The sequence below is a fragment of the Carcharhinus amblyrhynchos genome, chromosome 3, assembly GCF_965287045.1.
Source record: "Carcharhinus amblyrhynchos chromosome 3, sCarAmb.v2.hapA, whole genome shotgun sequence".
NCBI lineage: Eukaryota > Metazoa > Chordata > Chondrichthyes > Carcharhiniformes > Carcharhinidae > Carcharhinus > Carcharhinus amblyrhynchos.
The window spans coordinates 12,437,843-12,455,454 of NC_137326.1; the positions used below are offsets into that span (position 1 = coordinate 12,437,843).

At 48.1% G+C, this 17,612-nt stretch overlaps 1 protein-coding gene across 1 annotated transcript in view; it reads left to right on the forward strand.

Moving 5' to 3' along the window:
• Window positions 1-677: 677 nt before the first annotated feature.
• sema3fb (sema domain, immunoglobulin domain (Ig), short basic domain, secreted, (semaphorin) 3Fb) overlaps window positions 678-17,612 on the forward strand; it is a 258,447-nt gene continuing 241,512 nt past the window's right edge. Inside the window, exon 1 of the mRNA XM_080181453.1 lies at window positions 678-697. The gene's annotated coding sequence lies outside the window, so the exon portion shown is untranslated. The remainder of the gene's footprint in view (window positions 698-17,612) is intronic.

A 17,612-nucleotide genomic window follows, 5' to 3' on the forward strand; every position in this document is an offset into this window, starting at 1 on the left:
CTGGTGCTGGGAGGCAGCAGTGCTATCCACTGTGCCACTCTACGTACAGCTTATTGACTTTCCCCAGTTTCCCCAGAGACTTGTTGTCACACTACTTATTCTGCCCAGCACCATTTGCTCTGGTGTACCAGAAGGGAAAGGAGGCAATCCGGAACTTTAAACCGATCTGCTGCAATGAATAGAAATTTCAACTAAATAATGGAACCTAGTGATGGGTTTTTGCCTTTTATTTACATTAGCCAGTAAGGGTGAATCTCCACTTACTGACTACTGTGACTGGCCATAGTTAACACAGTATATGATTACCTCTTGTTAATGTATTGGGCCACACTGGGAGGCTATATCTCATTAATAAATGACTAAGTAGGAAGATTTAACATTGTTCGTGCAGCACCCTGCTGTGTCAGCTGTGACTCAATGGGTAACGTTCGCATCTCTTAGTGAAAAGGTTGGCTTGTCAGTGCTCCATCCCAGAGACTGAGGCTGGGATTTCCGTGGACAGGCAGTCATTGTTGGATTGCTGATCCACGCAGACATTTCCACGCCTCTCCGCATTTCTTGCAGGGTTTTTCCAGCCCGGCTTCTCCAGGAATGCAGAGCACAGCATATTCCGAGGAATTCCATTGCAATGTCGAGGTGCCGAGGGAAAGAGAAGACCGGCCCCCCGCCCCCTCTTCATGGCACCAGCTGCTGGATGGTGAGTTCAAAGGTCCAGTGGGAATGTTAGTGAATGAATGGGGAATGGGTGAGTGAGGTAGACGGCTAAGTGTGTAGGGTGGTAAGGGAGTAAAGCAGTGGTTAGGTAGGAGAGGGTGGGGAGTGTGGCAGGTAGGTGAAGTTACAGGCGGGTAACATGGGTAGGTGGCAGGTCGGTAAGGTGGGCAGGGTGGCAGGTGGGTGAGATAGCAAAATGGGTTGACTGTAGTTAGGTCAGGTTTGGAGGGATATTCATTTAAGGGGAAAATCTGGCATTTTGAGGGTAGTATTTATTTTTTACTTATTTATTAGCGTCACAAGTAGGCTTATATTCACACTGCAATGAAGCTATTGTGAAAATCACCTAGTCACCATACTCCGGCGCCTGTTTGGGTGCACTGAGGGAGAATTTAGCATGGCTAATGCAGCTAACCAGCACGTCTTTCAGACTGTGGGAGGAAACCGGAGCACCCGGAGGAAGCCCACATGGTTAAGGGGAAAATGTGCAGACGCTGCACAGACAGTGACTTAAGCCGGGAAATGAAGTTGGCTCCCTGGCACTGTCAGGCAGCAGTGCTAACCACTATGCCACCCTGTTGTGTGGTTGAGATTGTCAGTGGGGGTCAGCAATGGCAGTTGAGATGTCAGATAGTGTGCGTGTGTGTGTGTGTGTGTGCGTATCGGTGTACGTGCGGGTGTGGGCAGAGTAGTGGTGGTGGTGGTCAGTGTGTGTGATTGCGGGTGCCAGTTCAATAGTTACTCAGGAATTAGTTGAGGATTTTAATATCTAAATGTTCCATGGTGACTATTCTGGTAAGTCCACAGAACTATCCACAGTCTCTGACCCTAACTCAGAGCTGAAACTTCCCAGGCAATTCCAATGGAGGTCAGCGCATCAGGACTTCTGAGGGGTTCTGCCACAGTTCTTAGCTCAGGGTCTCTGACAACCTAGCCTTGAGTGGTCCTTTCACATGAGACATTGAATCCCTTTCTGCTCTCTCAGGTGAATATAAACACTGTCACAGTGTTATCAGGAGAGCAGAGAATGAAATCCACCGCATATCGCTCAATCAACAGCAGAGATTGTCTGACCATTCACACATTGCTGTTTGTGGAATTTGCTGTGCTAAATCTGTCTCTTATGTCAAAAACACTTCAAAAGTACCTTACTGGCTGCAAAGCATTTTGGGATGTTGCGAAATTGGATAGATAAATTCAAGTCTCTCTTTTCCCTGAGGATGTTATCAGTGCTGTACTTGACCTAAGTGTGCTGCGTTCTGGCACTGGAGTATAGAAAAATGTTCCGAACTAAGATATTTCAAATTGAACAGACAATCAGGGGACTGCCCAGTGACACAGTGGTTAGCACTGTTGCCTTACAGCACCAGGGACTGGGTTCGATTCATGGCTAGGGTCACTGCCTGTGTAGAATCTGTACACTCTCCCTGTGAATGCATGGGTTTCCTCCGGGTGCCCCGGTTTCCTCCCACAGTCCAGAAGATATGCTGGTTAGGTGCGTTGGCCATGCTAAATTCTCCCTCAGTGTACCCGAACAGGCGCTGGAATGTGGCAATTCGAGGATTCTCACAGTAACTTCATTGCAGTGTTAATGTAAGCCTACTTGACACTAACAAATAAGTGTAAAAAAATCACTGATAATGATTCCTTGAGTCGTTCCAGGAGTTGGATTCCAAAGTAAGTTTCCTTTCCTTCATGTTAAATAAAATGAATACTTCAGGCTGTGGGGAGTACATATTCAGTCCTTATTATTCTTGATTTTTTTTTATTACTTTGTTTTTTTAATGTTTAATTTTCCTTTTCCCTGCCCAGAGTTAACATTCAAAGTATTAACCTGGGCGTATTTGAAAGGATGAATAAGACCCTAATTGCTAAGCGGTGAGTAATTTTAGATCGTTGTTCCAGAGCTGATTTCTGCGAAGTTGAACCACTGTGAAAAAAGGAACAGTAACCTAAGAAGGCTTGTTGCTACACGACGTGGAGAGGGAAAAAAAAATGTGAGTTTGGCAGACTTTTAACCTCAGGATCCCCGTATCCAGTCAGTCTGGGACAGGGCCCAGGGAATCGAGTTACCTGTGTCAAAGTCGGCAGGATTTTGAGGTCAGATTAAGCACATTGGATAGTTTATGCCCTCCTCCATTGTGGTTTGCCAAGCCACCGGTTCTCAGGAATATCACACTGGTCTTGCCTAATTATATAAACTTAAATTGATACCTTGTATAATGAGCAGCTTTGATATAATGCCTCTCATTGTGTGAGTGGTGAGGACATAAGGGGCTATTTCAATGCTCTCAAAAACTGCTCCCCCAACATTATTGTTCCTCGCCACCCTGAACTCTGACCTTTTTAATCTTGCCGGGCTAAAATACCGCCACGATATGTCAGTTATCTCTCTCGCTCTGCTCCTCATTTCAGGTTTGGGTCGGGGTGATTAAATGTCGTTTTATTACCAGGTTCCCTTCTCTCTCCCAGCTGATTACCCTGATAGTGTGTTTTATGAGTCCACTAATGACCTGATCCCCCTCTCCCCTTTCAAACCAGAGATGGCTGTGCCTCGGTGCGCCCAGCTTCGCAGCCCAGGGGTGTCCCTTTCTGTTCTCTCTGCGGCAGGCTGTGCCCCGCGCATTCCCAATCTTGAAATTAGGCAATTCTCCACTAAAGTTTTCTGTGAATGATTCGACTGAAATAGCATGTGCGACAGAACGCAAATATTTACTGGGAGGAAGTGGGGAAGATAGATGGATAAAAAAAACTACAATCCATTGGATGCAGTTGCAGTTAAGTTAATTTCAGTATTATCTTGGTAGTGGGGTGGCGTAGGGGGGTGGTGGTTGGTGGTGACGAGTTAGAACGTTATTTAATTTTACACAATTGGTAGAAAACACCAAGGTCTGCCAGTTTCTGCACTCAAATCTAGGGGGGACACAATGGCAGAGTGGTTTGCACTGCTGCCTCACGGCGCCAGGGACCCGGGCTCAGTTCCCAGTTTGAATCACTGTCTGTGTGGAGTTTGCACGTTCTCCCCATGTCTGTGTGGGTTTTCTCCGGGTGCTCCGGTTTCCTCCCACAGTCCAAAGATGTGCGGGTTAGGCTGATTGGCCATGCTAAATTGCCCCTGAATGTCAGGTGGACTAGCTAGGGTAAATAAGGGTGGTTGTGGGGATGGGACCTGGGTGGGATTGCGGTCAGTGCCGACTCAATGGGCCAAATGGCCTGCTTCTGCACTGTAGGGATTCTGTGATTCTACTGGGGTTAGCACTGCTGCCTCACAGCGTCAGGAACCCAAGTTCAATTCCAGCCTTGAGTCACTGTCTGTGCGGGGTCTGCACATTCTCCCAGTGTCTGCGTGGGCTTTCTCCAGTTTCCTCCGACAGTCTGGTTAGGTGCATTGGCCATGCTAAATTCTCCCTCAGTGTACCCAAACAGGTGCCGGAGTGTGGCAACTAGGGGATTTTCACAGTACTTTCATTGCAGTGTTAATGTAAGCCTAATCGTGACACGAATAAATAAACTAAACTTATCCAGCACTCTACGCAGGGTAAGTTAATGTTGACAACAATGTCTGTCCCACAGTTAAACTATTTGTATTATTTAATGTGTTTGTAGGAGTTTAAGGAATGGATATAATTGTAAGCCGTGCGGTACTGGGCTCTGCAGTGGTGCCAGGGCCTGGCTATATACCAGGATGTGGTCCCAGTGGCGGCGCACGAAGAGGGTTTGCTTTCACTGCTTGGCACCTTTAAAGCGAATGATACCAATCTGTGGCATTGCCGAGCGAATCAGTCCAAGGGGGGGAAGTGCATTCTTTGGATTCGAAAGGCTGCAATTTGGTGGAATTCAAGAAGCTTTGAAAAAATACAGTAAATAACAGAGTGAGCAGCCAGGAGGGGTATCAGATCGCAAAGAAAACCGTGTGGAGACTGCCCAAGCTCGGTGTTTACTTGTCAAGTAGTTTGCGCAGTAACCGGGTCACCCCATGGGCCTGTCCCCGCGTCGGCAGACCCACTTGGAGAGAAATATATCTGACTTGTTCACGCATCTGTCTTTTCTCTCTGGTGACACGATGTGTTGAACTCAATGCTTTCTTAGTTCAGTAGAAACCCTAGCCAGCGGAGGTTTTCTTTAGCCTTTTGGCTCGTGGCAATAGGGGAAGGTTGGGTTTTGATTCGGGTTTTCGGCTGTGCTGGTGTTGAGCGGAGATGTAATTTGGTCTGGTTGCTGACACACTGCACCTTCCTGATGGTCTGAGGCAAGGGGAATGTGCTGGTACAGATGCTGAGAACAGCTCTGGCTGCGACCCAGACAGAGGCAGCTATCTACAAAGCCAGGCACTCGCTAAGTAACATTAAATAGGGTGGGTTGTCGGGGGGGAGGTGTGTTTCGTGGGATTACAATGCATGGGTAAGGTATTTATTGTTGGCACTCTTCACCTCAAAGGTCCTTAGATTATAGGCTTACAAAGTTTACTGTGTAGGAATTATCTGCAAACATTAGCAATCTTTCGACTTTCAAAGTGGCCAGTTAATGGTGAAAAAAAAATTACTCGGCAACCTCAGAAATGTTGGGCAAAATTTTTTTTAAAAGTTAAATTATTAGTGACAAGTGGGCTTACATTAACACTGCAATGAAGTCAATGTGAAAATCCCCGAGTCGCCACACTCCAGCACCTGTTCAGGTACACTGAGGGAGAATTTAGCATGGCCAATGCACCTAACCTGTGGGAGGAAACCGGATCACCCGGACGAAACCCACACAGACACGAGGAGAACGTGCAGACTCCACACAGACAGTGACCCAAGCTGGGAATCGAACCCAGGTCCCTGGCGCTATGAGGCAGCAGTGCTAACCACTGTGCCACCGTACCAACCTGAATCTTACAAAAAAACAGCAGTGTGTTGGTTCCGGTGCAAAATATGGAGTTATTCCTGCCAATGATGCCAGTGTGTTTTTGGCCTGAATCTTACAGTTCATTAGTGTTAATTTTTATTCCCATGAGTTTCACACCGCTCCAGTGGTGTGTTCCCTCTGATTCACCCACCAGGTAACGGCTTAACTGCTGCATGCACTGGGGAGCTCCATATAAACAACTCCCCAACGCTTGTTCCACAACCACTGCAGGGGATAGCAGGCAAGAAGGCAGTACCGCACATTTCAGAGGAGGTCCTGAACAGGCAGCTGCATGGGGTGGAGCAGAGGAAGGAAAAGCACTTCAGAACAGTACCCGCACTTCAGGGACTGCAGTCCAACAGGGTGACCCTGGGATGCAGAGGCAGCCCTAGTCAGTGCATGTGCACTCCAGAAGAGGATGGGACAGCAGTGTCGAAAGGATATGAATGATCTTCATCACTCAGCCAGGGTAAATGAACCATCCCCAGTCTCCCACTAGACCCCCTTGCAACCCAAAGCCTTGCACCTCCAACCCTTTCTCTCACTCAGCCATCTTGTCCTCAGCTTACACCTGGCACAAGGTCCCACCTCCCTTCCACAATCCACCTCCCCACCCCCAGTTGCTGCAATGCTCCTCACACTCCAGTTCCCACCCATGCTCCATGCCTGCCACACCTCATCATCATCTTAAATGTCAACACGCCCACTTACGCTCTCCCCATCTGTGTCATTGCAGGACAAACTATCACAACACACACGATCAGACGTAGCCATCTGGAGCAATACTGGAGCTCCAAACCCTCACATGCTTTGAGGAGCGAGCCCTGGATCTAACTGCAGAGGAGGAAGAGCGTGGGATCTAAATTCAATTTTTAAAAATCTGGAATTAAGAGTCTACTGATGACCATGAAACCATTGTCAATTGTCAGAAAAACCCATCTGGTTCACTAATGTCCTTTAAGTGAAGGAAATCTGCCATCCTTACCTGGTCAGGTCTACATGTGACTCCAGAGCCATAGAAATGTGATTGACTTTCAACCACTCTCCAAGGCCAACAAGGAATGGGCAATAAGTTCTGGCCCAGCCAGTGACGTCCATATCCCACAAACTAATTTTAAAAAGAATCACATTTTGCATAGGGGTTCACACCAGCGTTATCTGTGTGATATTGCAGCTTTTCCAGGAATGTCAAATCAATGTTTGGGGCACATACTTACAAAGGGTTAAAAGGCGGCCATCATTAAATGGCTGTGCTGAGTGGCTGGACAATGTTTATTGGCATAGTCAGGAATGAGGCGAGGCTGGGCTGTTCGTTCAGCCAAGTGTCTGCCTCTTGTGGCGGACGAGGTATAGCTGAATCATGAGCGGGGCCAAGATTAGCATGTCCAGTGCATTCCCAGAGGGCAATCTGTTTTTCCCAGAATTGACCAGCCTTCCATCACCCATCGAGATCTCGCGTTACACACAATTGGTTTTGGACTGCGGGGCAACTTCTCTCCTTTGCCCTCACCCCGCTGCCGGAGTGTGGCTTCCAATCACACTGCAGTCATCCTTCCCCTAGTGTAAGGACCTTCAGGTCGCATGAGGCCCCATTTCTGAATTCCCCACCCTGCCCCGACAGCCCAGCCTATGATGGGACCCCCACCCGGACACCTCACAGTCGCCCCCCCCGGTGCGGACCCTCTTGTTTTCAAGCCCTCCCACCCTCTTGCCAGCCCTCACTAAGGAAGGGCACTCCCTCAGCTGTGATATGGACAGGAATGATGTGGCGATGCCGGCATTGGACTGGGGTAAACACAGTAAGTAGTCTCACAACACCAGGTTAAAGTCCAAAGGTTTATTTGGTAGCAAAAGCCACCAGCTTTCAGAGTGCTGCCCCTTCGCCGGGTGAGTCACCTGACGGAGGGGTGGCAAGCACTCCAAAAGTTAATGGCTTTTGCTACCAAATAAACCTGTTGGACTTTAACCTGCTGTTGTGAGACTTCTTAATATGGACAGAAAACCAGGAAGGAGGACATGGGAAGCACTGGCTGCATGCCAGCCCTCACACCCCCTTTAAAGCAAGGGGGTGCCCTGACATGAAGTAAAGGTGAGGCCTGCAAGTGAACCCTCCCAACCCCTCTCCCCAAAGTGGCGACACCGGGAACCCCAACTCCGTGCCCCCTGAGTCCTCTCCAATGCCCCCTGAGCAGTGATACCACAGGGTGGGTGGTGGGGCGAGGTGGGGGGTGGAATTCTGTTCTCCTGAGTGCGCACCTCTGAAATTCCCCCACGGAGATGAAGGCGCCAAGTTCACACTTCTGTTCCCTGGAGCTGGCGTAACGTCAAACTGAATATCCGTCCTGGAGAGAGTGCTCACTAGACAGGGTTCGTGGGTAGAGAGGGGGACTGGTGGTGTTGAGATGGCGGCGCGGGCTCGTTGGGCCAAAGGGCCTGTTTCCCGGGCTGATTTTTTGTTCTTTGTAATGAGATGCCTCCTGGAATCCCGAGATGTGTTTCACGCCACTCCACTGGCAAGGGGGCTGGAAATCAGAACTCAGAAGCTCGCCGGAGCAAATCACTCTTTCCGAGTCTCTCCCGATTTTGAGCGCACGCTGCGTTTCCCATGGACAGAGAGCACGGGCTCAAAACCGCCCCCCCCTTATCTGTAACTTCATAAGACCCTTGTCAGGCCTCATGTGGAGTACTGTGCGCAGTTCTGGTCACCTCACTATAGGAAAGACGTAGAAGCTATTGAAAGGGTACAGAGGAGATTTACAAGGATGTTGCCTGGATTGGGAGGCATGCCTTATGAAGTCAGGTTGAGGGAGCTGGGGCTCTTCTCCCTGGAGAGACGAAGGTTGAGAGGCGACCTGATAGAGGTTTATAAAATGTTGAGAGGAATAGATAGGGTGGATTCTCAGAGGCTATTTCCCCGGGTTGAAATGGTCGCTACGAGAGGACACAGATTTAAGGTGCGGGGAGGAAAGTACAGAAGTGATGTTAGGGGTAAGTTTTTCACTCAGAGGGTGGTGAGTGAATGGAATCGGCTGCCGTCAGTGGTGGTGGAGGCAAACTCGCTGGGGTCTTTTAAAAGACTTCTGGATGAGTATATGGGGTTTAATGGGATTGGGGGTTATAGATAGGTCTATAGATTGGTAGGTATTGATGTGATCGGCGCAACTCGTGGGCCGAAGGGCCTGTTTGTGCTGTAGTGTTCTATGTTCTATGTTCTATGTTCTTATCTCTAATATTTGTACAACTATTACATTTTGGCGTTGAATAAAATAGGGGTAGGAAGAAGATCACTCATTTTTAAGATCCCTGTGATCTCTTTCCCCATGAGAAAACTGTCCAAATGGCCGGGAGAGTGAGCTTGGACTCCAGGGGATGCCAGGGCAATCCTGGTGGGGACTCAGAAATGACAATGTCACCCTGGCACAGGAAGAAATATCCTTCCTAACTCAGGTGAAGAAACATCATTGGAATAGTTACCTACCCTACACTAACCGTGTAATTCTGGTATCTAACTCTTTAATTAACTCTCTATTAACTCTCCTGTAGTGCCTACAGTTTCAGCTCAAATCCCAAATCTGACCTCACCAATGCATTACATGGGATTGCAACAATCTGCTTCAACTTTCTATCAAATGGCCTCGACTTGCTCGCAGTAAATGGTGGGACTGTAAAGGCCTTGTTGACAGTTCTATATTGTGTGGGTACTGTCTGTGATTGGTCATTAATCACACTAATTCTTTAGTCAGTGCTCTTTAATCGCCCTCATATCGTATTACCGTTCCACCTCTGCCAATGAAAGCATTGAGGTTTCTAACCATCTTTCTCAGCAGGCTTGTTGTTATTTTAACCTGTTTGTTTATAGAATCATAGAATCATGGAAGGGTCAGAGCACTGAGGGAGGTCATTTGGCCCAGTCAGTCTGTGCCAGTTCTCCACAAGGACAATTAGCTAGTCCCAAACCCCCTGCACTCTCCCCATATCCCTGCAAGTGTTTCTATTGGGGTGTTCATCCAGTTTTCTCCTGAAAGCCACAATTGAAGCTGTCTCTACCATTCTCTCAGGCGGAGCTAAGCTCTACTTTCTCAGAACACTAAGGAAATTTGGCATGTCAGCTATGACTCTCACCAACTTTTACAGATGCACCATAGAAAACATTCTTTCTGGTTGTATCACAGCTTAGTATGGGCTCCTGCTCTGCCCAAGACCACAAGAAACTACAAAAGGTTATGAATGTAGCCCAATCCATCACTCAAACCAGCCTCCCATCCATAGACTCTGTCTACAATTCCTGCTGCCTCGGCAATGCAGCCAGCATAATTAAGGACCCCACGCACCCTAGACATTCTCTCTTCCACCTTCTACCGTCGGAAAAAAATACAAAAGTCTGAGGTCATATACCAACCGACTCAAGACAACTTCTTCCCTGCTGCTGTCAGACTTTTGAATGCACCTACCTTGCATTAAGTTGATCTTTCGCTACACCCTAGCCATGACTGTAACACAACATTTTGCACTCTCTCCTTTCCTTCTCTATGAACGGTATACTTTGTCTGTGCAGCACGCAAGAAACAATGCTTTTCACTGTATGCTAATACATGGGAAAATAATAAATCAAGTCAAATCAAATCAAAAACCACTCACATGTCAGCAAGATTATCACCCACGTCACTTCTGATTCTTTTGCCAGTCAATTTAAATCATTGCGCAGGCTTCACATTCTCCACAGAAATTCCAGACCTGGCAGCTTTGAACCAACAACAGGGATCGCTTGGGTTTCCCCTCTGCCCATTGCTGTTCTCCTCCTCAGGTGGTCCACGTGTTTCCTAAGCCTGCAGCCTTGTACCTCCACTGTGTAGGAGGCCGGTCCTGTTCTCTCTACAATTTTACCTGCCACCCCTGCCGGGCCTGCTGCAAAGTTTCTGACCGAGATGGCATCCTCCGCTTTAACCGTTCTTTCTCCCTGCAGTCAGCATCGAGTCTTTTGGTGCAGACTCAATGGGCCAAAGGGCCTTTTCTGCACTGTATGAGTCTGTGATTCTATTTTATGATTCTGGGAGGCTTGCCTAACTTCCACCCTCCCTGCCAAATTTGGAAATATCATGTCCAATCTTGTTGGTAACCAACTCCTCATCAGCAGCTCGGCTGGTGTGACGCCTGTGGTCTTTTTTGGGGTGGTGTTATATCATAATAGAAAGTTGGCTGTGTATAAAGGAAGGGACCTGTTCACCTGCTTTTTCATTGAATACTTCACTGTTTGTACCTCCCGCTGTGCCAGCCCATTGGATTCTGAGTGGGACAGCGCTGCCCTCACATACCGAATGTCGTTGAACTTGTGAAATTTTTGGAATTCTTTTTCTGTGAATGATGTGTCCTTGTCTGACACAACCACTTCTGGAATGCCATGGATAGCAAAAATCTTCCCTAACTTGCCACTGGTGGCCATGGCCAGAACAAGGAAAAAGACAACATAGATGATTAGAACAGTGACAGGCAGAGAAACCAAGGGACAGAGTCAGAGAAGAACACATTAAACAATAGTAGTAATGGGAAAAGGAACGTTAAAAGGACTAGCCTTAAGTTCTTGTACCTGAATGCTCAGAGCATTTGAAATAAAATGGATGAATTAGTTACACAGTTAGATGTAAATGGGTATGATATGGATTGGATTTGATTTATTATTGTCACATGTATTAACATACAGTGAAAAGTATTGTTTCTTGCATGTTATACAGAGAAAATATACCATTCATAGAGAAGGAATCGAGAGAGTGCAGATTGTAGTGTTACAGTCATAGCTAGGATGTAGAGAAAGATCAGCTTAATGCAAGGTAAGTCTATTCAAAAGTCTGCCATCAGCAGGGAAGAAGCTGTTCTTGAGTCGGTTGATGTGTGACCTCAGACTTTTGTATCTTTTTCCCAAAGGAAGAAGGCAGGATAGAGAACGTCTGGGGTGTGTGGGATCCCTAATTATGCTGGCTGCTTTGCCGAGGCAGCGGGAAGTATAGACAGAGTCAATGGATGGGAGGCTGGGTTGTGTGATGTATTGGGCTACATTCATGACCTTTTGTAGTTCCTTGCAGTCTTGGGCAGAGCAGGAGCCATACCAAGCTGTGATACAACCAGAAAGAATGCTTTCTATGGTGCATCTGTAAAAGTTGGTGAGAGTGACAGCTAACATGCCAAATTTCCTTAGTCTTCTGAGAAAGTAGAAAGTAGCTGGGATATGGAATCATAGCCCCAAGGTGAGCAAGGCTGGGAACTAAACGTTGAGGGCTATTCAGTGTTTAAGGAGGAGAGATAAAAAGAAAAAGGTGGTGGAGTTGCATTGTCAATTAAAGATGATATTGATATAATATTGAGGGAAGATATTAGCATAGATGATGTGGAATCTGTATAGGTCGAGTTAAGAAATAATAGGGGCAAAAAGACATTGGTGGGAGAGGTATACAAAGCACCAAACTGTCGTAGTAATGTTGGGAAAAGCATTAGGCAGGAAATCAGAGATGAGTGTGATAAAGGAACATCTGTGATTATGGGCGACTTTAACCTGCATATAGATTGGGTAGGTAAGATTAGTCACAGAGCAATAGAGGAGGAATTTCTGGAATGTATACGGGGAATGATTTCCTGGACCAATACATTGAGGAACCAACAAGGTAACAGGCTATCTTGGACTGGGTATTGTGCAATGAGAAAGGATTAGTTGACAAATTAGTTGTGGAGATTAAGTGAATGGAATTGAAGGTGAATAAATCTCCAACAATCTTCATCCCAGATAATTTAAGGAAGTGGTCCTAAAAATAGTAGATCCATTGGTGGTCATTTTCCAAAGTTTTTTGGACTCTAGAATGTTTCAAAGATTGGAGCATATTGTAAGCCCACTATTCAAAAATGGAGATAAAGAGAAAACACAGAACTATAGATGAGAGAACTTGGTAATAGGAAGTTGCTAGAGTCCATTATTAAGAATTCCATTTAGAAAACAGTGATATAATCAGACAAAGTCATATGGGTTTGCAAAAGGAAAATCACACTTGACAAGTCCACTGGAAGTTTTTAAGGATGTAACTCACAGAGTTGACCAGGGAGATCCGGTGGATGTGGTTTATTTAGACTTTCAGGAGGCTTTTGACAAGGTCTCATATAACAGACTGCTATATAGAATTAAAAGTACATGGGAGTGGAGGTAATGTGCTGAGGTGGATAGAAAGCTGGTTAGCAGTCAGGAGGCAGAGTTGGAATAAATGGGTCTTTTTCTGATTGGCAGGCAGTGACTAGTGGTGTTCCGCAGGGATCTGTGCTAGGACCCCAACTGTTCGCATTATATATTAATGATTTGGATAAGGGAACTAAAAGTTTTAAGTTTTGCTAAATTTGCAGATGATACAGAGTTGGGTGGGAGGGTGAGCTGTGAGGAGGATGCAAAGAAGCTGTGATTTGGACCAGCTGAGTGAGCGGGCATAGGCATGGTAGATGCAGTATTATGTGGCTAATTGTGAGGTTATAATAGGAAGACAGATTATTATTTGAATGGGTGCATACTCAGGGAGAACTTGGTTCCTTGTGCATCGGTCACTGAAAGTAAGTGTGCAGGTACAGCAGGCAGTAAAGAAGGCAAATGGTACATTGACCTTCATAACAGGAGGACTTGCGTATAGGGATAGGGATGTTTTGCTGCAATTGGATAGGGCGTTGGTGAGGCCACACCAGTTTGGAGCTATTTTGTGTTGATCCATTGGGTTAAAAATAAATGCTCCCAAGGGGCAAAGTGACATTTGGCACTGCCCATTAGGCATGGGACAGAGCTAAGGAGCGGGGCATATGGTGGCGTAGCCTGATGGAGGTGATCAGGTCCCACTGGCATTCTGCATAGCGGTCTATTTTTTAAATGGGGAAATGCTTAGGAAATTAGAAACACAAAGGGACTTGGAAGTCATTGCTCAAGAATCTCTTAAGGTTAACGTGTAGGTTCAGTCGGCAGTTAGGGAGGCAAATGAAACTATAGCATTCATGTCGAGAGGGCTAGAATACAAGAGAAGGGATATACTTCTGAGGCTGTGTAAGGTTCTGGTCAGACCCCAATTAGAATATTGTGAGCAGTTTTGGGCCCTGTATTTAAGGAAGGATGTGCTGACCTTGGAAATAGTCGAGAGAAGGTTCACAAGAATGATCTCTGGAATGAAGAGCTTGCCGTATAAGGAACAGTTGAGGACTCTGGGTCTGTACTCATTGAAGTTTAGAAGGATGATGGGGAAATCTTAGTGAAACTTGCAGGATACTGTGAGGCCTGGATAGAGTGGATGTTTCCACTAGTAGGAAAAACTAGAATCAGAGGGGCACAACCTCAGGCTAAAGGGAGGATTCTTTAAAACAGAGATGAGGAGGAATTTCTTCAACCAGAGAGTGGTGAATCTGTGGAATTCTTTACTGCAGAAGGCTGTGGAGGCCAGGTCATTGAGTGTCTCGAAAACAGAGATAGATAGGTTCTTGATTAATAAGGGGATCAGGGATTACGGGGAAAAGGCAGGAGAATGGGGATGAGAAAAAAGATCAGCCATGATCGAATAGCAGAGCAGACTAGTGGCCTAATTCTGCTCATAGGTCTTATGGTCTATGGGTCGGTTGGAAAAGGAGGGAGGGCAGCGATTAGAGCAAGTTGGTGGGGGGGAGGAAGTCAGCCCGCTCAGGGGTGTGGGGGGGGTGGTGGTGGTGGGGGTTGGGGATTGGGACTGCAGCAGAGGTAACTGTTGTGTGGGGAAGTGGGGCCTGGAGAGTGCAGCAGGCCTGGAGGGGGCTGGGGTTGGGGCTGGGCCTGGGAATAGTCAGGGGGCCAGCAATCTGCACCAGCCTTCTGACAGAGCATTCCACCCAGGCCCTATCCCCATAACCCCACACATTTACCATGGCTAATCCCCCTAACCTATATAGCTTGGGGCACTAAGGGACAATTTAGCATGGCCAATCCACCTAACCTACACATCTTTGTATTCAGCCATCACAGCCTCTGTTAAAGATAGAGTCCAATCTTTGGCATGCTTATTAAATATCAAACAATCACACATTTCTTTACAACTTGCTTTAGCTTTTAAGTTTAATTTACATTCCTGTTTCAAGCGTGCATGCTTTTATCATTTAGGAACTCCTCTAGAGGGCGACACCGTGGCACAGTGGTTAACACCGGGTTCGATTCCCAGTTTGGGTCACTGTCTGTGTATAGTCTGCACGTTCTCCCTGTGTCTGCATGCGTTTCCTCCGGGTGCCCCGGTTTCCTCCCACAGTCCAAAAAATGTGTGGGTTATGTTCTTTAGCCATGCTAAATCACCCCTTAGTGTCAGGGAGATTAGCAGGATAAAGATATAGGGGCTGGATGGGATTGTTGTCAGTGCAGGCTCGATGGGCCAAATGGCCTCTTTCTGTACTGTAGGGATTCTATGATTCTATGCTTGACTGGTGTTCTAGAAAGAGTTAACAGATGGGAAATGCTAATGTATGACAGGTGATGATGTACTACTGACACTTGTCAGTCATGTGTTAGACTCTCAAACAATAAATTAGAACATACAATAGAAGCAATGTGCCTACTCTGGAACCTGTTTCATTGTGGCACTAATAAACTAGTATTCAGTAGATATTAGAATATGTCTGGAGGCTATCTGAGATCCAAAGCTAGAGTCCAAGATAGAAGAACACATCTTAGAACACCGGTTATTAGATGAACATCAATTTAGACACAATCATTCATCAGGGAAGGGATGACTCTGACAGCATGACGCTTTCTCATCTCTGACCAGTGTTGGTGCTGCTCCTTCAGTGCTGGCCCTCTGACAGTGCAGTACTCCCTCAGTGCTGACCCTCTGACAGTGTGGCACTCCCTCAGTGCTGACCCTTGAACAGTGTGGCACTCCCTCAGTACTGACCCTCTGACAGTGCAATGCTCCCTCAATGCTGACCTTCTGACAGTGTGGTACTCCCTCAGCGCTGGCCCTTTGCCAATGCAGCATTCCCTCAGTGCTGATTGACCGTCCAGTTCTCCCTCAGTGGTGACCCTCTGACAGTGAGATGTTCCCTCAACCCTGACCCTCTGACAGTGTGGCACTCCCTTTGTGCTGACCCTCTGACAGTGCTGTACTCCCTCAGTACAGACCCTCTGACAGTGTGGTGCCCCCTCAGTGCTGATCCTCTGACAGTGTGGTGCCCCCTCAGTGCTGACCCTCTGACAGTGTGGTGCCCCCTCCGTACTGACTCTCTGACAGTGTGGTGCCCCCTCAGTGCTGATCCTCTAACAGTGTGGTGCTCCCTCAGTGCTGACCCTCTGACAGTGTGGTGCCCCCTCAGTGCTGACTCTCTGACAGTGTGGTGCTCCCTCAGTGCTGACTCTCTGACAGTGTGGTGCTCCCTCAGTGCTGACTCTCTGACAGTGTGGTGCTCCCTCAGTGCTGATCCTCTGACAGTGTGGTGCTCCCTCAGTGCTGACTCTCTGACAGTGTGGTGCTCCCTCAGTGCTGACTCTCTGACAGTGTGGTGCTCCCTCCGTACTGACCCTCTGACAGTGTGGTGCTCCCTCAGTGCTGATCCTCTGACAGTGTGGTGCTCCCTCAGTGCTGACTCTCTGACAGTGTGATGCTCCCTCAGTGCTGACTCTCTGACAGTGTGGTGCCCCCTCAGTGCTGACCCTCTGACAGTGTGGTGCCCCCTCAGTGCTGACTCTCTGACAGTGTGGTGCTCCCTCAGTACTGACTCTCTGACAGTGTGGTGCTCCCTCAGTACTGACTCTCTGACAGTGTGGTGCCCCCTCAGTACTGACTCTCTGACAGTGTGGTGCTCCCTCAGTACTGACTCTCTGACAGTGTGGTGCCCCCTCAGTGCTGACCCTCTGACAGTGTGGTGCCCCCTCAGTGCTGACTCTCTGACAGTGTGGTGCTCCCTCAGTACTGACTCTCTGACAGTGTGGTGCTCCCTCAGTACTGACTCTCTGACAGTGTGGTGCCCCCTCAGTACTGACCCTCTGACAGTGTGGTGCTCCCTCAGTGCTGACCCTCTGACAGTGTGGTGCTCCCTCAGTACTGACCCTCTGACAGTGTGGTGCTCCCTCAGTGCTGACTCTCTGACAGTGTGGTGCTCCCTCAGTGCTGACCCTCTGACAGTGTGGTGCTCCCTCAGTGCTGACTCTCTGACAGTGTGATGCCCCCTCAGTGCTGACCCTCTGACAGTGTGATGCTCCCTCAGTGCTGACTCTCTGACAGTGTGGCACTCCCTCAGTGCTGACTCTCTGACAGTGTGGTGCCCCCTCAGTGCTGACCCTCTGACAGTGTGATGCTCCCTCAGTGCTGACTCTCTGACAGTGTGGTGCTCCCTCAGTGCTGACTCTCTGACAGTGTGATGCTCCCTCAGTGCTGACTCTCTGACAGTGTGGTGCCCCCTCAGTGCTGACCCTCTGACAGTGTGATGCTCCCTCAGTGCTGACTCTCTGACAGTGTGATGCTCCCTCAGTGCTGACTCTCTGACAGTGTGGTGCCCCCTCAGTGCTGACCCTCTGACAGTGTGATGCTCCCTCAGTGCTGACTCTCTGACAGTGTGGTGCTCCCTCAGTGCTGACCCTCTGACAGTGTGGTGCTCCCTCAGTGCTGACCCTCTGACAGTGTGGTGCTCCCTCAGTGCTGACTCTCTGACAGTGTGGCACTCCCTCAGTGCTGACTCTCTGACAGTGTGGTGCCCCCTCAGTGCTGACCCTCTGACAGTGTGATGCTCCCTCAGTGCTGACTCTCTGACAGTGTGGTGCTCCCTCAGTACTGACTCTCTGACAGTGTGGTGCTCCCTCAGTGCTGACTCTCTGACAGTGTGGTGCCCCCTCAGTGCTGACTCTCTGACAGTGTGGTGCTCCCTCAGTGCTGACTCTCTGACAGTGTGGTGCTCCCTCAGTGCTGACTCTCTGACAGTGTGGTGCTCCCTCAGTGCTGACTCTCTGACAGTGTGGTGCTCCCTCAGTGCTGACTCTCTGACAGTGTGGTGCTCCC